The 23,458-nt window shown below is 41.4% G+C and overlaps 1 long non-coding RNA gene across 2 annotated transcripts in view; it reads right to left on the reverse strand.

Moving 5' to 3' along the window:
* Nucleotides 1-9,623: 9,623 nt before the first annotated feature.
* LOC132538111 (uncharacterized) overlaps nt 9,624-23,458 on the reverse strand; it is a 50,095-nt gene continuing 36,260 nt past the window's right edge. For both annotated transcript variants that reach the window (XR_009549519.1, XR_009549520.1), the window contains 2 exons: nt 18,230-18,277; nt 9,624-10,358 (listed from right to left, as the gene is read on the reverse strand). This is a non-coding gene — a long non-coding RNA (uncharacterized LOC132538111). The remainder of the gene's footprint in view (nt 10,359-18,229; nt 18,278-23,458) is intronic.

Below are 23,458 nucleotides of genomic sequence, written 5' to 3' on the forward strand. Positions count from 1 at the left end.
CCAATCCCCTCCACTGGAAGCTTCCTTATCCTTTATCTTTCTGGGAGTATGGACCAAAGATTTCTATGGGGTGCAGAAGGTAGAAGGTTTGGCTTCTGTGATTACTTCTCCACTGGACATGGACATTGACAGGTCAATCTAAACCCCTACCCTGTCTCTACCTTTCCCTAGTTGGGTAGGGCTCTGGGGAGCTGGGGGTCCAGAAGACACTGGTGAAGTCATCTGTCCAGGGAAAGCAAGTAAAGTAGGCATCATGGTGGTATTTTTCAATTCCTGTCTATGAGTGAGATCATCCCTTTTCTTTCTGGTTGATCTCACTAAATATGATTCCTTCAATCTCCATCCTCGATAATGTGAAGGAAGTGAAATCACCATTTTTTTATAGTTGAGTAGTATTCCATTGTGTATATATACCACAACTTGCTCAGCCACTAATCTGTTGTTGGACACTTGGGTTGCTTCCAGGTTTGGGCTATTACAAATTGTGCTTCTATGAACATAGGTATACACAAATCTTTTTGGATGGATATGCTTGGTTCCTTAGGATATATCCCCAGGAGAGAAATTGCAGGGTCATAGGGTAGGTCCATTTCTAGCCTTCTGAGAGTTCTCCAGACTGCTCTCCACAGAGGTTGGACCAATTTACATTCCCACCAGTAGTGTAGGAGGATTCCTTTGACCCCACAACCTTTCCAGCATTTGTTGCTGTTACCTTTTCTGATGTATGACATTCTCACAGGAGTGAAGTGGTATCTCACTGTTGTCTTTATTTGCATTTCTCTGACAAGCAATGACTTGGATCATTTTTTCATATGTTTGTTGGCCTTCTGATATCTTTTATGGTGAATAATCTATTCATATCCTCTCCCCATTTTTGCATGGAGTCATTTGTTTTCTTGTTACTGAGTCTGGCAAGCTCTTTATACATTTTGGTTATTAGGCTCTTGTCTGATATATGGCATATAAAGATCTTCTCCCATTCTGTGGGAGGTCTCTTTGTTTGGGTTGTGGTTTCTTTAGCTGTGCAGAAGCTTTTCAATTTGATATAGTTCCATTGATTTATTTTTTTCTAGTCTTCATTGTAATTGGATTTACATCATTAAAGTTACCTTTAAATTTTGGATGGAAAAGAGTTCTGCCAATATTTTCCTCTAAGTATTTGATAGTTTCCACTCTAACATCCAAGTCCTTGATTCATTTTCAATTTACTTTTACATCTGGTGAAATGTAGTGGTTCAGTTTCATCCTTCTGCATGTTTCAACTCAACTTTTCCAACATCATTTGTTGAAGATATGGATATATATACATATATGTATATATGTATATGTATGTTTTGTTTTCTGGGACAGAGAGCACTTGAGAGGGAAAGGGAAGATAGAGAAAGAGAAAGATACCTGCAGCACTGCCTCACTGCTCTTGGGGACCAGGAACTCCAACCCAGGTCCTTGCTTAAGGTAATATGTGTGATCAACTAAATGCACCACCACTAAATGCCCTGGGTAGGCATTTGGAGGGTTTCCTCCCTGGCCTCCTTGTCTGTGCCCTCAGCCTCCTTAGCCACCATCAAGACCTTCCTGAAGCACTCTTTTGCTGATATTCCTTTCTGTTTATGAGCAGTTGACCACACTATTCACTGCCTTGACCCCAGTCTGACCTATTGCCTTCCCAGTTTCTTCCAAGTTTCCCAGAATCCTATCATTTCTGGTACCTTCTAGTTCCCTAAACACACTAGGCACTTTTATGCCTCAGTGGACTTTATGCATGCTTCCCAAAATGCTTTATACATTTTTCTTTGCCAAAGGAAAATCCTATTTATTCCAACTAGCTTAAATATTTTAATCTGGATTTTAAATCCTGTATAGTAACGTGCACTCAAGCAGGTGTGCCACCTTTTTTAGTTATTATTTTTATTTATTAGATGGAGACAGCTGGAAATCAAGAGAGGAGATACAGAGGGAGAGAGATAGAGAGATACCCGTGGCACTGCTTCATCACTTGTAAAGCTTTCCCCCTGCAAGTGGGGACTGGAAGTTTGAACCCAAGTCCTTGTGCATTGTAACATGTGTGCTCATTGTAACCAGGTGCACCACCACCCAGTCCCCTCCAGTACAGTAACTGATGCCTTACATTGCTATCCCTAGCACACAGTTCAGGATTTGTCAATGTATATAGAACCATTCCTATGAATCAATCAAAAAATTCACTGCAGTCATGAGGAGGAAGGAACCTAAGACTATCTGTGAATAATGCACAATCAGCCTCTGCATGAGTGAAGAGGGAATAGTTAAAAGTTAAAAGTTTTATTAAGGAACATATAGTGGTCATGTTTCTACCCAGTGGAGAAAATAAATTTCAGTTCAAGCTTTACAGTGGGGGCTACTTTTCCTACCAGAGACAACATCCTAGGAGCCATCCCCCTCAATCATTCATCACAATTCTAATCATGGATCAAACACAGGGAGTTTAGAAGTGCAATTTATGGATCAGAGCTATAACTCTGGATGTGCTAGGCAAGAGGGAGAGGGCATCCCCATTCAGTGAAAATGTCAGGGCAGGCATTTTCCAGAATATATCAGTGGAAACAATGCTGCTTAGGAATATCACTGATAGTTCATAAAGTAAACTTTGAGCAAGAACATAAGCAGCTGAGAATTTTCTTCACATAAACAGTAATGTGAGGCCTGACATGTGTGAGCAAGAGAATAGCATGCCTTCAGGAAAAAGTCAGATGTGTTTCCAGGAAAAGCCAAGTATAGCCAATTCTGCTTGGCTGTTTTTTGCCTTGTTTTTCACCAGTTGCAGTGTGGGGTAAAGCGGGGCCTTTCATAGAACGCTATAGTATTGAGTACACACTTTTTAAAAAATGTTTATGTATTTATTTATTTTTGTTTCCAGGGTTATTGCTGGGGCTCGGTGCCTGCACTTCTACTGGAGGCTATTTTTCCTCTTTTGTTGCCCTTGTAGTTTATCATTGTTATTATTGTTGTTGTTGTTGTTATTGTTGTCATTGTTGTTAGATAGGACAGAGAGAAATGGAGAGAGGAGGAGAAGACAGAGAGGGGGAGAGAAAGATAGACACCTGAAAACCGGTTTCACCACTTGTGAAGTGACTCCCTGCAGGTAGGGAACTGTGGGCTTGAACCAGGATCCTCACTCTGGTCCTTGTACTTTGTGTCATTTGTGCTTAACCCACTGCACTACCTCCCAACTCCCGCACCCACTTTTCTATACTAGTGTTCTCAAGCTGCCTGTGTAGGTTTCAAAGTCGATAAAATGGTCTCAGTATTCTCTCTGAACTGTCTAATCTTTATAAACCCTAAATGATGGATTCTCTCTAGTTACTATTCTGGAATACCTGAGATGACCAGCCTGTGCCTCCAACTAGGCACATGAAAATAGAATCTAGGTGCCCATAGAGGCATTCACTATTTTAAATATTTGTCGGTCCTTATGTTAGACACCAGTGTTGTAGTAACAAAAAATAGATCCTAGGTTCTTGGAGATGATCTTCCAGTGGGATAGGAGATGCTACCTAACAGCCAGGACTTAGATGGCAATGCACTCTATACTGATGGAGAGACAGAAGGGCCAGAGAGACATAGTGAAGAAGCCTCTGGTTTGACCAGTGGGATCAGGGAAGGCTTCCTAAAAGGATAATGCTGAGACATCTCACTTGATAATCTAGGCGGAAAAGGTAAAATGGAAACACAGTCCTTGTGAAATGATTTTGGGCACTACATGTTGCTGTGAAGGGCAGGAGGTGAGAAGGCTGCTCTGGGCAGGTTCATGTGGAGACACACCTTGCTTTAACCTATCTAGATGTGTTATTAAAGAAGAGACAAGAGAGTCAGGAATAGAATCTAGGACTAGCTCCTCCCTGACATTCCCTTCTCTCTTTAGATGTAGGCTTGGAGATTCAATTTCACAAGGTAACAGGGCCCCAGTGTTCCTTAAAACCTCAAGGATGCAGAGTTATGCCAGTCTCCATACAATAAAAGATAAAATGTCGGGCCAGGAGTAGAAACACTTGCTATCCTTCCTCTTTGCACAATTTTCTTCTAGCAGAGAAGTGACTATGTGCCGGCAAAGTGTTGCCATCTTGGATAGGACCTGACCAGTTCCATCAGAGAAGCTGTTTTCCACTACAAAGACCAGGGTGGGGAGCACCCCATCTGCAAGCTGTATACATCCTACAAATTCATTTGGTCTGGTCCTGATAATGCACCTGAAGCTTTTTTTGATAACATTATACTTTAATTTTTAAACTTATAATTTTCTATGGACCGCAAATGATATTATAAATATCCAAATGGCCCTTTGCAGAAAAATAAAAAGTTCCCCATCCTAAATCAATAAAAAGAGACAACAGACTGCATTTCAGTGACATATTATGGGCACTGTACACATAGCATGGGTTTGTCAGTTGCCGAGGAGAACTTTCCAGAATGTATTGCTTCTCTCAACAGGCAACAATCATCTCCTCAAGTCTATGCAATGTATACATACAGAATTAGAAGAAAGATAAGGTTGCTTTAACAATATATCATAGGCATTTTTGGCATTGAAAAGTATTTTCTTGCATGCTGGGCTTCTGTTCGGCACTTATTTATTTAATTATCTCCTTATTTGTAGTCTCAGAGATTCTCACATACATGATTTCACTTCTCCCTGGCCAACTTTCTACATCAGGAACACAGAGAGAGACAGAAACAGAGATAGAGGGACAGAAAAGGACAACAATGAAGTGTCCTTTGATGTCATGGACTCTTCTAAGTGGTACCAGGTTATGAGTTAGTGTTACATGCATGACAAGACATGTGTTCTATCTGGTAAGTTATCTCTCCAGCACCTGCTGGAAACTTTAGTTTAATCTAGTATGAAGTTAGTTCTTTACAAACCCTTATAGGTTAGGCAATATATTCCCATTTTCTCAGATGAGGAAACTGAAGCCCAGGCAGGTATAAAAGCTTGCTCAAAGTCCACTTCTTTCATAACAGAAAGAAAATTTGAGGAGCCAGTAGCTGTACATCTGGATGAGGATACATGTTACCATGCCCAAGGACCTGTATACACCCCTTGGTCTCTATTTGCATGAGGGAAAGTTCAAAAGCAGTGAAGTCATGCTCCGGGTACTTCTTTCTATCTCCCCTTCCCTCTCAATTTCTTTCTGTCTCTATCTAAAGCAATTTATTTATTTATTTATTTATTTATTTATTTTGCCTCCAGGGTTATCACTGGGGTTCCATGCAAGCACTATGAATCCACTGCTCCTGGAGGCTATTTTTTCCCTTTTGTTCCCCTTGTTGTTTATCATTGTTGTTATTATTATTGTTGTTGTTGTTATTTGCTGTCATTGTTGTTGGATAGGGCAGAAAGAAATAGAGAGAAGAGGGGAAGACAGAGAGAGGGAGAGAAAGATAGACACCTGCAGACCTGCTTCACCGCCCGTGAAGTGACCAGCCCCCTGCAGGTGGGGGCCAAGGGCTCAAATCCAGATCCTTGAGCTTAGCATCATGTGCGCTTAACCTGCTGTGTTAAAAGAAAAACTGATTAGAAGCATCCAATAACACAACTATATACAAGATACTGGATACTGTACAGCAAACCATAACAAAAGGACTTTTCAAAGTTAACCCAATTACCAAATAATGTGATGATGACATTAACTATCGATTGTCTTTTGGAACCCTAAGACAGCAGGAACCTCACATCTCCACTACAGAGCCCCTACTTCCCCCAGTCCTGGAACCCTTGGATAGGCTAGGCCCACTTTCCCGTATGCCTCTCCCAATCCATACCAAATAATATTGCATCCGCCGATCACAACCTAACCAACACAACAATTGCCACCTCAACATGCTTCACCTCAGACTGTGTCCAGAGACTTCACGTGTGGAATGACAACCCTTCAGCTTCATTACTCAGCTGAGACCTTTCCTTTTATAGTACACTCTAATATCATCTCAGGTGGTTCACTTTCTAACAAAGTCCCGTAACCTAGATATACACCAGTTTCTGTGAGAGAGTGTCCTATGCTTTACATTGGTTTGTTCTAGCCCTCCCCCGCCAAGAGAATTAGATCATTCCAGTTAATTTCGCGGGCCCGCTTGGCCCCGCCCCTAGGAAACCCACCAGAGTTCCAGAGTGACAGAGTTGCAGAGTTCGAGAAAAAAGAGGGTTCCTGAGTTTGAGAGTAAGAGAGTGCTTGTGCCGCCGCAAAGAGACAGCAGAGTTCTGTTTGGTGATTAGTTTGTCTTAGTTTATGAATCGTTGTTCCTGAATAAAGAAATACTGCTTCCCTGCCCAGCCGTTGTCTCCGAGTCTCTGTTACCCGCCCATGAAGCTAGCCCGCCCGGCTAGAGCCTCCGAATTTTAACAAGAGAGAGCTTATGTTCACACGTATCCATAAACTACTGCAAAATATATACCTGAAAGCAGAAGTACACTAGAGTTTGCAGTGAGTACCTCCCTAACACTTCCTCTCCACTATTCCAAGCTTTGGGTCCATGATAGCTCAACAATTTGTTTGGCGTTGTATGTTAACTCTCTTTTCAATCACCAGGTTCCAGATGCCACCAGGATGCTGGCCAGGCTTCCCTGGATTGAAGACCCCACCAATGTGTCCTGGAGCTCAGCTTCCCCAGAGACACACCCTACTAGGGAAAGAGAGAGGCAGACTGGGAGTATGGACTGACCAGTCAACGCCCATGTTCAGCGGGGAAGCAATTACAGAAGCCAGACCTTCTACCTTCTGCAACCCTCAATGACCCTGGGTCCATGCTCCCAGAGAGATAGAGAATGGGAAAGCTATCAGGGGAGGGGGTGGGTTATGGTGATTGGGTGGTGGGAATTATGTGGAGTTGTACCCCTCCTACCCTATGGTTTTGTTAATTAATCCTTTCTTAAATAAAAAAAAAAAGAAAAAGAAAAACTGAATTCTGGCCTTGTGCTTTCTCTCACTCCCACTCCCACATCCGTGCAAATAGTCATGCCCTGAATCTTAGTTTTGTTGGTAAATCTCATCCTTTCAGCTGAGGAGAGCGAGGCTAGGCTAGGTGGTAGAAGGCAACAGAAGCATGAGTTTTGGGCCTGATAGTATTGAACCCGTCAGCACATTTTCTAAGGCAGCTCCCCCTTGCTGAATGCCACCTCCCATAATCTCATTCCGACCATTTAATGAAAAATAAACGCACCCCCACCCTGCCCTGTTCACTAGACCAGATTGGGCAATTAGATGGTGTTTGTGGGGAGGTTGGTTCTGAGAGAGCAGGTCAGCAATGAGCAACAAAGGCAGGAAGGGAATGAGATGGCCCAGCTGGGTGTCCCCAGGTCCCCTTGGATCCCTCTCTCACTGTCCTTTTCACCTCCTCACAGTGCCCCTCAAGCAACCCTCTGCTGCCTGGGTACAGTTAACTCCACCAGTCTCCCTTAGGCTCCAGAACAAAGGATTTTTTTTTTACTAGTGATTTAATAATGATTTACAAGATAATAAGGTTACAGGGGAGTCATTCCACACCGGATCCAGGACTAAAGTTCTGTACAATCATCCAATAATAACCACTATAGACTGAGCTAGGGCTCTAAATGCCTTTCAGCCAAACTCTAACACAATACCTAACATATAGGATAAAGGTTAAAAGGGAAAGAATCAGAGTGGACCTGACCTTCAGCAGGCTCTCGCTCTGTGATTCTGAGCAAAAGACTCCATCTGGAAGAGTTTCCATGTTGTCTTCTATAAAATGGGAATGATAATAGCACCCAGCTCAGAGTTTGAAATAAATTGTGTCATGTAAACAGAGGGTACCAGGCAAGCAATAAGAGTACAAAAGGCATTACGCATTCAGGTATTTTTTCTAACTTAAGTGTCAAAGAAAAATTCACTTGTTGAAAGTGTATAACTCACTGGTTTTCACTCACTGAACACATTTGCGTAGCCAGCACACAAATCTCAAAACAGAACATGCTCAGCATCCCAGAAGGCCTTACTCTCCTCCTCATCCCACAACTTTCTGGTTTGCTTCCCAAGGAACTTCTAACCCCACTTCTAATAGCAGGGAGTGGTTTTCCATATTACAGATGGTGTTGTCAGTTGGGTCACTGTATAAGAGAAAAGAAAAAAATCTTTGCAAAATTGAGTTAGACAAATATCTCTTTGAGAGGGCCTAAAAAAATCATCAATTTAAGAAAATGATAAGGGGTGGGTGGTGGCACACCTGGCTGAATATACACATTACAGTTCGCAAAGGCCCAAATTCAAGCCCCTGGTTCCCACCTGCAGTGAAGGAAACTTCATAAATTGTGAAGCAGTGTTGTAGTTGTTTCTCCTTCTCTATACCCCCCTTTCATCTAAATTTCTCTGTCTCTATCCAAAATAAATAAAGATTTAAAAGGTATGTTTCTAAAACAAAAATTTAATGAAAAAATAGACCTCATCAAAATTAAATATGTCTTCTATTTGAAAGGCAATATAAAACTAACAAAATACAAGTATTACATTGGAAAAAATATTCATAATACATATCTGGGAAAGAACCTATCCAGAATAAAGAACCCTTACAGTTTTATAATAAGGAAGCACCCACCCCCAATTTTTTAAATAGCAAAGCACTTCACAAGAGATGATAAACAAACAGCCAATATGAAATATGAAAAGATCATTCATCATTAGGGATATAAGTCAAAATTTGAAAATGAGGTAATGAGGAATGCCGGTTAGAGCAACTAAAAGTCAGAAGGCTAACCACACCAACTGGAACTCACAAACTCTTGGTAAGAGTGTTGCACAGGACCATCAGTTTGGAACAACACAGTCTGGCAGTTTCTTAAAAAGGTGAATACACACTTATCATACAAGCCTGCAGTCTCATTTCTAGGGATTCACCCAGGAGAAATGAAAACAGAGGCCTGTGTGTAAATAAATGTTCAGAGCAATTTCACTCTTACTTCCATCATCGGCTGAACAAACATGTGAGTTGTGGGACAATTCACTGTATTCATAAATAAAAAGAACAAAGTGGGCACATGGGTAGATCAATCTCATAAATACTTTGCTGAGCAAAATAACCCAGAAGACAGTAGAATGTCCTGTGGCATTATTGATACAGGGATAGAAAGTAGATTAGTGGTTTCCAGGAGGCCAGCATGGGAGACTAGGGTATCTGTGGGAGAGACATAAGGAAACTTAGGAAGCAATGGGAATATATCGATGGAGGTAGGCATTAACGAGTATATTGATTGTCAGAATTCACTGAACTGGACACTTAAAATATGTGCAGCCTTCCAGAGGTTACTCAGCAGTAGAGATCCTGCCTTACATACCTCAGGTTCTGTGTTGTATCTCCAGCACAGCGTGAGAGTAGTAAAGACAAAACAAGGCAGAATTCCATGTATGGTGGCTTTATACGACCTCTCCCTCTCCCTCTGCCTTTCCCTGCCACTATCTCTATGTCACTCTCTCATTTAAAAATAAATAAATAAATAATTGGGTGTCAGTGGAGGTTCAGTGGTCAAGCACACATGAGAAATCCTAAGTTAGAATTTTTTATTTTAATTTTTATTTATAAAATGGAAACACTGACAAGACTATAGGATAAGAGGGGTACATTTCTACACAGTCCCCACCCCTAGAACTCTGTATCCACTCGCCACCCTTGACAGCTTCCCTATTCTTTATCTTTCTGGGAGTACGGACCCAGGATCACTATAAGTTAGATCGTCTGTACTGCCTGAAAGATAAAATAAACAAACAAATAAAATGAATGCATTTTATTTTCAGTTTTTATGTTTTCTTAGTGATTTAATAATGATTATAAGATAACAGAGGTATGATTCCATCTGACTCGCACCACCAAAGTTCTGTGCACCCTCTCCCCACCAACCATAGTTCTCCCATAGTTATGGGTAGATTACTTTTTTTTATTATTTAAAGTTTATTATTTCAATTCTCTACATTTCACTTCTGAATGAAATCATCCCATGGTTGTCCTTCCTTTTCAAACGGCACCTGACTTCTTCCAGTGCTCTCCAGAATCTCTTCCTCTCAGTGATGGTGCAATAACAAGTATTCTTTGTCACAAAAGTTCTAGGTCCCAATGGAACTGGGGTTCAGAGCCCTCTTATCATTATCCCTTGACATCCCTCTCCAGGAGTAAGGACCAAAATTCTTTGTGGGGTACAGGAGTTCTGGCTTTGTAATTGCTTCTTCATTGGCACTGGCTGGTCAAGCCATCCCCCAGCTGGTCTCTATCTGTCCCTAGTGATGTAGGGCTCTGGAGAGATGAGGTTCTGAGACATGTTGGAGAGGTCATCTACCTAAGGATGTCCAGAAGGGGTCATGTTATCATCTGGAATTTAGTGGCTGAAAGGCAATAAGAAATAAAACAGGAAAAATATTTAATAAACAGAGACTAAGAGGTAGGAATAGAGACAATGAAAGCAGAGTCCCTAGGATGGAAAGAGGCTCAGATATCTATTTTGAGTATGTTCCTAGGAGCTCAAGACTTTAGTAAAAATTTTATAATGTAATGGTAATAGCTTAAATATTAACAAAATAATTTTAATAGGCAAAAATAGAATTACTGGTTTTGTCATCACTATGTCCTAGAAATTGCATTAAGCTCTCTTTATATGTATCATCTCATTTACTCTTTATTTTATAGAAAGAGATTGAGAGGGAAGGGAGAGATAAAGAAGGAGAGAAAAAGAGACACCTGCAGCACTGCTTCACTCCTCATAAAGTTTCTCCACTGCTGGTAAGGGCTTAAATCTGGGTCCTTGTCTATGGTATAACAACCTGACCCTTCATTTACTCTTCTAAACTCCATCTGACATTTGTGCATTGATATTAACCCCGCTTCATAGGGGAGAAAAGGGAGGTTCATGGAAGGACTTAGAATAACCTGGCCACAGTTTCACTGTTAATAAGTAACCTAGGGTTAGAATTCAGACAGGCTCAGCCAGTGACCACACTACCTCTAAAAACTAAAGGAAGTCCACTCTGTGCATGGAAGTATTCTCACTCAACAAATGGCCATAAAGGATATTGTCCTACTGTTGTTATTTGCAGAGGTGCTAAGTCTACCCTTAGGAGAATCAAGGTTGCATCATGTGAGTAGAACTAGAACGTGGAAGATGTCTCTACCTTTTAGGACAGCCTGCCATGGGATGGAGAGAGTGTCAGAATCGCAGCTAGCTGGGACTTTGTAAACACAGGCCTCCACCCACAGAGAAATGGGCAGTGAAATTGAAGCAGAAGTTGAGTTCAAGGCAAAGCAAACATAAGTCAAAAGCACTACACAGCAGGCCAGAGACCATAAAAGAAAGCACAATGAGCGTGGGACCCCTGGTAACAAAAAAAAAAGAAGAAGAAGAAAGAAAGAAAGAAAGAAAGAAAGAAAGAAAGAAAGAAAGAAAGAAAGAAAGAAAAAAAGAAAAAGAAAAAAAAAACCCTCCAAGCCCTACCCAGGGTGGAACTGAGGTAATGAAAGCAATTTCCATGCTGGTCAACTTGGATCAAGAGGTGGGAGAGGCAGGATGAGATGGTCTGGAGAACCCAGACTGACCAGAGTGATTGTCCCAACCCACTGAGTCTGAGACAGGTCGCTCCTGGCAGAGTGGAAAGCCTGTATGCACGACTTCCTATCACCACAGATGTTTCCCCATTGTCAGCACCAGGAGAGAGTCTCTCTGGAAACTTCCCTGCTCTCAACCCTGCAGTTCTGGAGGATGAGATCACATCAGGTCATCGTGACTTGGGTACTGAAACAATTATTCATCCTCTTTTGCTTGTGATTGGTGGCCCATGCTCACCAGATGACTAGCTCTCCCCCTAATCCCTCACCCCACCCCTCCTCTCATGGCTCACTGAACTTCTGTGAGGTGAAATTGTATCACGCCGGGGACACAGAACATGAAGGCAGTAGGGGTGAGGGCAGAGGAAATAGTCTTTGAGCTGTTACCTAGCTAGAGAATTAATAAGTGGCTAAGAGGGAAAAGCTAGGGGGAGGAGGTTGTTCAGTGGTCAGAGCTCTGAATTTGCCTGTAAAAGGCTCTGATTTCAATCCCTAGCACCACATATGCGAGAGTAATTCTCTGATTCTTTTTTCTCTCATACTCTCTCAATAAATGAATGAATGAATGGAGGGAGGACAAAAATTACTTCTTTCTTCAAAGTCTTAAGAGTGTCATGAGGCAGGGCCTGGTGGTAGCACACCTGGTTGAGCATTCACATTATAATGTACAAGGACCTGGATTCAAGCCTTAGTCCCCACCTGTGGGGGTTGGAGGGGAGCTTCACTAGCCATGAAGCAGTGCTACAGGTTTCTCTCTTTCTCCCACTCTACCTCCTCCCTTTCTCCTCCTGATCCTTTCAAATAAATAAATTTTCTAGAAGTTTCATGAGGGACCCTTCTCAATTCGTATTACCATTTGTAATATATATATTTATTTAACATGAGATAAAAATATTTGAGAGAGGGAGCGAGAAGCCAGAGTAGCCCTCCAGTATATATGAAGCTGGAGAGCCAATGACACATGAGTCCTGAGCTCTACCAGTTGGGCTACTTCCCAGGCCACTGCACTGTCATTTTTAAGCCAATACACAGAACTACTGAACCAGAGATGTGGCTCTTAGTGGTGAGATTTCAGACCCTGAGAAAGAGATATTGGGAAAACCTTCACTTCAATTGTCCCCAACTCAGTCACAGATAAGGCCTTGTATATGTCCTTATCTGACAAAATTGGATCTGTCCTGTCCTCCACTGGAACACTAAATTATGGCATGTCCATGAAAAGAGTTGCAAGTCTCAAAATATCAAGACTGACAATCAGGCTTGACAAAATAGCTCATCTGAATAATGTGCCTATTTTATCATGTGCACAACCTAGATTGGAGCTCAGCCCCTGGAAGAAACTTCAGTACCATGGTCTCTCTCTCTCTCTCTCTCTCTCTCTCTCTCTCTCTCTTTCTCTCTCTCTTTTTTTTAATATTTATTTATTCTCTTTTGTTGCCTTTGTTGTTTTGTTGTTGTTGTTATTGACGTCGTCTGTCATTGTCGTTGGATAGGACAGAGAGAAATGGAGAGAGGAGGGAAAGACAGAGAGGGGGAGAGAAAGACAGACACCTGCAGACCTGCTTCACCACCTGTGAAGCGACTCCCCTGCAGGTGGGGAGCCGGGGGCTCGAACCTGGATCATGAAGCCGGTCCTTGTGCTTTGCACCACCTGCGCTTAACCTGCTGTGCTACCGCCCGATTCCCTTTCTTCTCTCTCTTAACTCTATCAGATAGAAAGATACAGAAAGGCAGAGAGAGACACACACAGAGATAAAAAGTTTCCTCTTTGCTATGTGAGCCAGACTCAAATATGAGCTACGCACATGGCAAAGCAGCAAAGCACAAACCAAGGAAGTTATTTTTCCAGCTCCCCTCTCTTTCTATTTGAAAATTTAGTCCCAGAGCAATGAAGCTCCAGTAAAGACAAAAGAACAAAAAATACTGATATACAATGACTGTTCTAGCTCTCAGAGCATGAAGCTAAAGGACACATTGTGAAAGGTCCACTAGGCAGCTAAATCACTGTAAGACTAACCAATGTCTGAACAGTGTTTTAGATAAAAAGGCTTCACCCATGAGACTTTGGATTGAGCAGGCTGAGAGGGTGAGAAATGATGAGATGAGGAGGGCTTCAGTCACTGAAGCTGTGATGAGGGGGTGAGATGGAATTTTACACTAGAAGTCTCTCACTGTATGCACATGTCTGTGTATTTGTGTTTAAGTGCAGTTATCAATCACCTTTCTAACAGCTATTTGCAGTGCAGGGAAAATACAACGTAAGTTCCTCCCACCAAAGTAGAAGTCAGAGCACAAATAGAGGCACATAGTTAGCCTTCATCATTTGACACCCCAGCAAGGAAAAAGTCAATGTGAAGAATTCACTTGCAGTTTTATTAATGTAAACAGAAAGAAAGAAACAGCAAAAGACTTAGATAATATATATATACTGTTGGGCGGTAGCGTAGTGGGTAAAGCACAGGTGGCACCACTCGCAAGGACTGGCAGAAGGATCCCGGTTCGAGCCCCTGGCTCCCCAACTGCAGGGGAGTCGCTTCACAGGCGGTGAAGCAGGTCTGCAGGTGTCTGTCTTACTCTCCCCCTCTCTGTCTTCCTCTCCTCTCTTTATTTCTCTCTGTCCTATCCAACAATGATGACAACAATAATAACTACAACAATAGAACAAGGGCAACAAAAGGGAATAAATAAAATAAATATTTTTAAAAATACTGTTAAATGAACAAAAAATGATCTGGGAGAGAACATAATGGTTATGCAAAAGACTATCATGTCTGAAGCTCAGAAGCCTCAGGTTCAGTCCCCAGCACTACCATCAGCCAGTGCTAAGCAATGCTCTGGCATATTGCTCTAGTTTTCTCTTTGTCATTAAAAAAAAATAAGTAAAAATATATTTTTAAGAAGTAACAAAAACTTTCAACGTGCAGGGCAGCATGGTGACCAAGTCAAACAGCCTACACACATGCAGTGTCAGTAGTTTGCAATAGTCAGGTTTCTGGCATCTTCCATGTTGGCGGCATTATCCATGGCCTTGTCCATGGAACTGTCTCTCTTAAGCCAGATTCACAGTGTGGTTTTGGACACTCTTAGATGTTTGGCCTCAAACCTGTTTCTCCATCTTGCTCATCATTTCTGGGAGCTGTCCAACAGATTTCCTTTCTTAGGTGTGTATTCTGTCATTCTCAACTGAGAATTAAGGATGATACAATTCTCAGACAGTAAGGAGTATATATAAAAATGGATTTGGTGGTCTAGTGGCCCAACAACTAGTATTATGACTAATACAAAACAGACACTCGTATGATACTTAAACTTATTTAGCAGATAAAGGGAAGAGAGGAAGAGAGAAAGAAAGGAGGGAGTGGTGAGTAATGTAATATGAGAGAGGAAAGACTGTCAAATGATCCAGCCATTTCTTATTTTAATATTTTTTATTTGTTATCAATAGTAGGTTATAAGATTGTGAAATTACAGTGTATAAATTCCACACCACACTCACCACCAAAGTTCTGTATCCCCAACCTCCCAAAGATAACCACCATAGTTCTCACAAGTCTTAGAAACAGTTCGCTTGCTTTCATTTTGTTTTGATTTTTTTTTCTTTTTGGCAAGTTTATGTAAATCAGATCTCTAGATTCCATATATGAATTAAGCCATTTGGTGGTTGTTTTTCATCTCTTTAATTACTTTGCTAAGCACAATCACCTCCAGTCTCATCCATTTTGTCCCAAAGGACACAATGTCATCTTTTTTGACTGCAGAGTAGTATTCCATGGAATATATAGCTCATAATTTCTTTAGCAATCTGTCTGTCGGTGGACATTTAGCCTACTTTCACTCTTTGGTTATTGCCCATAGTGCAGCTATGAACATAGAGGTGCATATGTCCCTTCAAACTGGTGTTTTAGGACAACTTTTTAGATGTTAGCAACATTAGAAAAATACAAGAAACAAAAGGTGCAGGTTAGTAGAGAAGACAGTGAGTGGTGTTTAAGAGTTTTGTTATGAATTTCCTCTAATATAGCCAAGTACAGATAACTGGGTACTTAATTGAGTTCAAAAGGAAGCTCAGGGCAGCCAATGATTTACAGATGATGGTCTAGGGTGGAAGGACAGAGGACAAGTGAGCACTGCAAGTGAAAGTAGCTCCGAAATGAAAAGAGACATCAGCAAAACTTACAACTATGGAAAAGCACCAGCATTGGTATATGACTGTAAAGAGAATTGCTCACAAAAGAGAAAGAAAAATTGCCACAATTTCAAAGAAAACCAGGACCTGATTAATCAAAAAGTGAAGCCTGTAGACCAAGATGCAGTCTAAGACCAGCTATGGCAGAACCCAGGCTTCCACTAACATAGAGCTTAGGACAAAACTATCTCTTTCCTAGCTCTTTCTGCTGCTAACAGTCACAAGAGGCAGACAGGGCTTAGCTTCTGACACTTACGAGTACCTACTACAGGTTAGGCCCTATGCAAGGAAAACTACATGACCTTCTTATCCTCTCAGTTACACTGTGAGTGAACTGCTGCATTCACCTCACCAAGCTGCTGTGGAAATTGAGGTTCAAAGAAGTAGAATCACTTGTCCAGTTATCAAAACTGATGATATTAGAATCATTTAGCAAGACTATGAGATTCTGAACCAGGGTGAAAGGAAAAAGCTTCGAAAACTTTTGACTGTAAACCATTAATCCTCTCAACCAAAAGAAATTTTTTTTATTGCAACCATAACCTGGAGATATCTCAGCACATTAGAGCACAATACTTGCATGCTTGAGGGCTCACCTATGATATGTCAGAGCTGACTGGTGCGCTGGACTCTCATGTCTCTATCTCTATCTCTCTCTCTCTTTCTCTCTCTCAAATATATAAACACAAAATACATAAAAATTGAATCCAGTTTGCATCACAGGGCTATTACTTTATCTGATAGCATATGATTAACTGACTGGATCTAATCCCTGGCTAGGTGCCTCCATGGTCCAACAGTGATAGTGATGACAACAATGATGAAGAAAGTAATACGGTTAATGGCTGGTACATTTGCAGGGCACCTAATATGTGCCCCTAAATTGCTGTCTTATGCTTTATCTCATTTCTTCTTCATGACAATCCAGTGAGGTAGGGGTTATTATAAACCCCCATGTGGCCACAGGTATAAAGGTGTTCAAACTGTCACAGTGAAAATCCTTCCACTGAAGCTAGGAACTGGAGGTAAGCATACGGGACAGGACGGGGGACAGGCTGTCCAGTCTGTGAATTCAGGTTCCTCAGATCCAGAGAGCCTGAGGGAACAGACAGCCCAGCCCCAGCAAGGGAGACATCCTGCCCAGCCAAACCACAAACGCGTCTAGCTCACTGCTGTCTCCTGCCCTCTGTGAGCCTGTAGCAGCTTGTGCAAATCCCTGGCATGACAGGAGCAAGGACCTGCCCTTCTGTCCCAAGTGACTGCAAGGTAACCACCCCTGTGTACCATGGGGCTGATCTCTCCAGAACTGCCCTGACCCAAGACCTTGCAATAAGCCAGGAAAATAGATAGAAAAGCACCAACCCCTTCCCTCCACCAAAAAAAAAAAAGTAAAGGATTTTAATACTATCACAACAGGGCTCTGTCCTAGGGCTTTTCTTAGTCCTTTTTCTGAAAATAATGGCTGTTGAATAGTTTGTTGCCTTTTCTTTTAAGTTACATTGGAAACAAAATTCCTGTGATAAATCCTGAGCAAAGGGGATCGGGTGGGTGGCTATGTGTTTAAGCACACACATTACCACATGCAAGGAACCGGGTTCTAGCCCCCCTCTCCACCTGCAAGCTTCACAGGCAGTGAGGCAAGTACCGCAGGTGTCTTTTGTCTCTCTTTTTGTATCCCCCTCCCTTCTCAATTTCTCTCTATCCAATCAAAGAAAAAATAAAGGAGGGGGGAATGACTGCCAGGAACAGTAGGCGCATTGTGTAGGCATAGAGCCCCAGTAATAACCCTAGTGCTAGTGAAAAAGACTAAATAAATAATAAGTAAATAAATTCTAAGCAAAGAAACTTGATGTAGTGGGATCCCCTCATAGTAAATAAAAAGAAGTATTTGGGGACCAGTGGTTGCACACATGGTTTGAGTCCCTGGGCCCCACCTGCAGGGGGAAGCTTTGCAAGTGATGAAGCAATGCTGCAGGTTTCTCTCTTTCTCTCTCCCTCTCTATCTCACCCTTCCCTCTGATTTTTGACTGTCTCTATTCAATAAATGAAGATAATAAAAAAAGAGGTATTTGTTGTAATAAACAAGATGCCAGGAACCTTGTATTCACTTTCTCCTTTAACTGCAACTAAGAAAATTAGGTGATTACTATCTTCATTTTATAGATAAGGATATTGACTCTTAGAAAGGTGAAGCAACTTGTTTATGGTTGCATAACTAAAACACGACAAAGCTAGCAACTGAGTATAGTCCCTGTTAATAACTGTCCCATTACAAATGAGTGAAAGTCTGTTCATGAATGTGTGTATGTGTTCCTGTGGGGGTGGGGGGGGGGAGGTGCAGCCATGGTTGGGTGGGAGGAAACCTAATTCAATGGAGATAATTAAGCATCTTGAGCTTAAGACTTAATTCTGTTGTATGAAAACTGTGTAGAGGCTCAGCCAGTGACACAACCAGTAAAATCAACAAGTTACCTTGCTCAAGGACCCAGGTTTGAGGAGTCTCCACTTGCAGTGGAGAAGCTTCACAAGTGAGCAGTGGAGTTGGGAAAAAGAAGAAAGAGAGAAAGCTGCATGAATTTGATAAAGGAACTTTATAGCTCTGAGTCTTAACTTTCCTCATTATTTTTTCCCAAAACATCCACTCACGGGAAAAGAAAGGCAAACTGTGGTTCTGAAATAACAAGGAGAATGAAATTAGAATGTCATGTATGAGTGAGCACACAGGCTGTGTGATACTGACTTTGAGTGTAACAGCTCCCAGGTAGATTTGCAAGTATGTATGTGTCTATTTACTTGGGCATCTATCTAGTCTAAACTCATGTGTATCCCTCCCTGAATGTGATTTCACACTATTGGTCCAGGAAAGGTATCCAAAACTCGCTGATGATGCACACCACATTGGTGGACTTGTAAACAGTTCTTCCTCCAGTCTTAGAGGTCTAGACTAAGCATGAGTGGAAGATAAATGCTGCTTCCAAATCAAAGCCACTGTCTGTCCACATACTCAGTCCCAAGTCCTGCCAATTTATTTCCACTTAGACCATAACTGTTCCCTGAGAGTTTTTCTCAGCCTGGGAACATGAGCCAGACATGGACCCTGGTGGAAAAGGGGGCTTCAGACAATGTAGACAGTGTGGAGAGGACCAGAGGTAAAAGCTACCTACTCCAGGTCTCTTACTGTCTCAGCAACCTATGAACATGTTCTTCCATGAGGAAAGAGACCTGGATTTGTCCACAGAGAGTATAGGCACTATCATTATGTTAAAGACACTAAAAAAAAAAAAAAAACCTAAAGATCATTTTCTTTTTCAAGTCCTATGTTTTGCATGAGAGAACTGAGGCTCAGAAAGGTCAAACAGCACATTCACAGTGAAGATGATGTTCTGACCTAGTGCCATCCTACACAAAGTGTGTGTTTACTTAAGCCCCAAGAAGGTCTAATTCTGAGAGCACCTGGGGAAGTCGAAAATGAGAGTTGAGGTTTCCCAGCATGTCCTGAAAAAGAGCCTGAGCCAGGGAGAGTACACAAGAGGGTATGGTGCCAGCCTAAGACTCATCAGGGAAGGCACAGCTTAGCAGTGCTCTGAGGGCCACCATTTCCTCACCTGGAAATTGACCCAGCATGCCACAGTTCTCAGTGTTGGTGAAGATTAAGTGTTCTAAGTGGAGAAATCAAGGATGTCCATAGTATGAGGTGTGTGTGTTGATGAACAGAAGGGAGGGGTGAAGATGAAAATCTGTTGAACAACAGGTGGCCAGCAGAAGACAGTGCACAGATCCTGAGAGGTCTGGTGATGCTCTCTGTTTAGTTTCTCAAACTGGGTGCTTTAAAACAATAGAAACACATTTTCCCACAGTTCAAGGGATCGTACATAAAAAATGAGTTTCACTGAGTAGATACCAAGGTGTCAGCAAAGGTGTGCTTCTTGGGAGTCTCTAGGGACTGGCCCACTCGTTGTTTCTTTCAGCTTCTGATTGCTGGTAGCTTTCCTTGACTGCAGCCAGGTCAGTCGCTGCCTCTGTGATCCCTTTGCTTCTCTTATGCAGTAAAATCCTTCTTCCATAATGCATGTGTTAATGTTTAGAACCCACTAGGATAATCTCTCCATCACAAGATCCTTAATTTAATCATATTTGCAAAGACTATTTCAAAAGTAATATTTACAGATTTGGTGGATTAGGACCAGATATCTTTAACTATAAATAAGTCATTTGCCCAAGTTTATACTTTATCATGTTGATAAAGTATAAACTAATGTAATGGAAGCCATTTGGGAGACTTTAAGTAGTAGAGTGTCATGATATGATTTTCCTCCTCTAAAATAAATATGGAATTCTCTTCTCTAGCCTGTGGGAAGTCCAACTCCCAGAATAAGATTTCTACAAATTTCTCTAGACTTAAAAATCCTCTGTCACTTATGCTTCCTTGTTACTATGGATTCACTTTCTCAAAAAAATGATCCTCTGTATTCAAATACATAATGAAAACTTTCTTTAATTTTCATCCAAAACAAAACCCAAATAATTTACTCATTAAACTATGACTTTACTGAAGGCTTGAAGTGTCAGAGTGAGTTTGCAGCTCACAGTGAAAACAGCTGTAAATTAAGCATTCAATAACTCATTCTAGTGACCCTGTATCCATTCCTTACACAAGGCACATTTCATAGAGCATGTTCCCCTCTGACTTTAACTCCCCACTATGTTCTTAGTCATGCTTCCCTCTTCCCACTTTCCTTTACCCTACTCTACCACCATCCCTCACTCCTCTGGTTTCTAAAGCTGAGCAGTTAAGGCATGCCCTACCCTATCCAAATAAACTACTATTTTTGTAAGCAAGAATTAACTGCTTCCCAAAAAAGATTACTAAACCTAGCAATTAAAATGAAAATATATTATAGAAGCCAGACCTTCCACCTTCTGCACCCCATAATGACCCTAGATCCACACTCCCAGAGGGATAAAGAATAGGGAAGCTACCAGGGGAGGGGATGGGATATGGAGTTCTGGTGGTAGAAACTGTGTGGAGTTGTACCCCTCTTATCCTATGGTTTTGTGTTTCCTTTTTATAAATAATTTTTAAATGAAAATATCTTTTTCCCATAGTATTTACACATGGAAGCATGCTATAGGCAAATACATTCAAAATACACATTCAAAAAAAATACATTCACAGGAACATTACATATGTGAATCGGCACACATCAGTCACAGCCCAGTTCCGACTTGAAAGAAGCATGTTCTAATGCCATCACCACAACTAACCAACTTGCCTGATGTTCGCTGTAGTTGGCAGCAGGTAATTAGCATTCAGTAAGATGACCAGGTCTAGTGCTGTACTGTGGATCCCAACAGGCTACTTCACAGCAATAGTCTCTGCTTTTGGTGTAATTACCTATGTCTTGCACACCAGTTGTCCTGGTGTGATGTCAGTCCCTCCACATTGTTTATTTTAATTAAAACAGAAATTGCAGGTCTTAGGTGCTTGTAATTATAGCCTATGAACTAAATTGACAGAAGCCCCTAATTAACCCGAAACACGTCTACCTGACTGGAGGTGTACGTTTGGACTTGACTCGTGCAAGGCATTGTGTTAGCACTGAAAAAAGAACTGGGAAAGAGCTAGAAAAGACCAGGACATCCCTCCACCAAAAACAGGAAATAGCATCCCTATCCCTATAACTCTCTAGCCTTGGAACCTAGTGGGCTCAATGAAATTTCAAAATCTATTAACATAGGGTACATTCAACAAACATATTTTTGCTAGCACTTAAGAATCAATTAATATAGTCCACCATATCAGTAGGATGAAAAAAAAAATGAGCATCTAGATGAAGGAAAAAAATATATGAAAAAAAATCAACACCACTTCATCATAAAAATACTCAACAGAGGGGGTTGAGCTGCAGCTGGTTAAGTGCACATGGCGCAAAGCGCAAGGACCAGCAGAAGGACCCTAGTTTGAGCCCTGGCTCCCCACCTGCAGGGGAGTCGCTTCACAAGCAGTGAAGCAGGTCTGCAGGTGTGTACCTTTCTCTCCCCCTCTCTGTCTTCCCCTCCTCTCTCCATTTCTCTCTGTCCTATCCAACAATGAGGACAACAAGAATAACTACAACAATAAAACAACAAGGGCAACAAAAGGGAATAAATAATCTGTTAAAAATATACTCAACAGCTTAATGAAAAAAATATTCAACAAGGTCAGGAAGATTGATAGCTTGGTGGCTGAGCACATGATTTGCAAGTCAGGAGATATATATATATATATATGACAAAACCATAGGATAAGAGGGGTACAACTCCACACAATTCCCACCATCAGAGCTCCGTATCCCATCCTCTCCCTTGGTAGCTTTCCTATTCTTTATCCCACTGAGAGTATGGATTCAGGGTCATTGTGGGATGCAGAAGGTGGAAGGTCTGGCTTCTGTAATTGCTTCCCCACTGAACATGAGCATTGACAGGTCGATCCATACTCCCAGCCTGCCTCTCTCTTTCCCTAGTGGGGTGGGTGTCAGGTTCTATCCTTAGTACCACCAGATGCCAAAGTTGAGCAATATTCTGTCGCTCTCGTTTATTTATTTATTTATAAAATGGAAATATTGACAAGACCATAGGATAAGAGAGGTAGAGTTCCACACAGTTCCCACCACCAAAACTCTAGCTATCAGGTCAATTTTAGGTATAATCCAAGGGGTCCATGACTTTACTAGTTTTTGCCTGAGCCTGACATATAATACTGAGGTGGATCCAAGCATCTGGAACTTGGTGGCTGAAAAGCAGTAAGATATAAAGCAGAACAAATTGTTTAATAATCAGGAACCTAAAGGTAAAAGTATAGCAGGCAATGTTTGAATTTTCATGTTGGAAGAATCTATGAAGTGTATTTAGGCATATTCTAAGGGGCACATGCTTTTATTAATGTTGCCTAAGCCTGACAGCTAACATGCAGGTGAAAGTATTGTCTGGGATGACGCTGTCAGAGTTGGGAATAGGATTAGAAAGATGGATCAGGGCAGAGAGTAACACAAATGTTTTTAAAGAAGTTTTTAGTCATAACTTGCTAATAATAGACTCTATTGTTAACATTTTGTTTGACTTATCAAATATTAGTCCATCTATCCATCCAGTCGCCATCACAATTTTATGCACTCCAGATTAAATTATGTATTTCAAAATGCATAACATTAGCAAGGCTCAACATTTCTCTGAAGGCCTTTTCTTTCTTTAATCATAAACTGTACATACAATGAAAGGTATACACTTTAAATGTGCAACTATTTTTAAAACTGAATATACATATGCACCCAAACTCCCATTAAAATATAAACATTGTGTCATCACAGAAAATTCCCTCAAACTCCTGTCAGTGTGACCCCTTTTACCCAGACTCAATCATTATTGTGACTTTTGTTCACCATTAACTAGTTTTACCTGTTTTAAAATAAATATATATTTTTATTGTTGTTGTAGTTATTGTTAATGATGTTGCTGTTGTTAGGACAGACAGAAATGGAGAGAGGAGGGGAAAACAGAGGAGGAGAAAAAGACAGAAACCTGCAGACTTGCTTCACCACCTGTGAAGCGACTCCTTGCGGGTGAGGAGCTGGGGACTTGAACTGGGATCCTTAACGTCCGTCCTTGCACTTTGCACCACGTGCGCTTAACCCACTGCTTTACTGCCCGACTCCCTAGTTTTAA

The sequence above is a fragment of the Erinaceus europaeus genome, chromosome 1, assembly GCF_950295315.1.
Source record: "Erinaceus europaeus chromosome 1, mEriEur2.1, whole genome shotgun sequence".
Classification (NCBI taxonomy): domain Eukaryota; kingdom Metazoa; phylum Chordata; class Mammalia; order Eulipotyphla; family Erinaceidae; genus Erinaceus; species Erinaceus europaeus.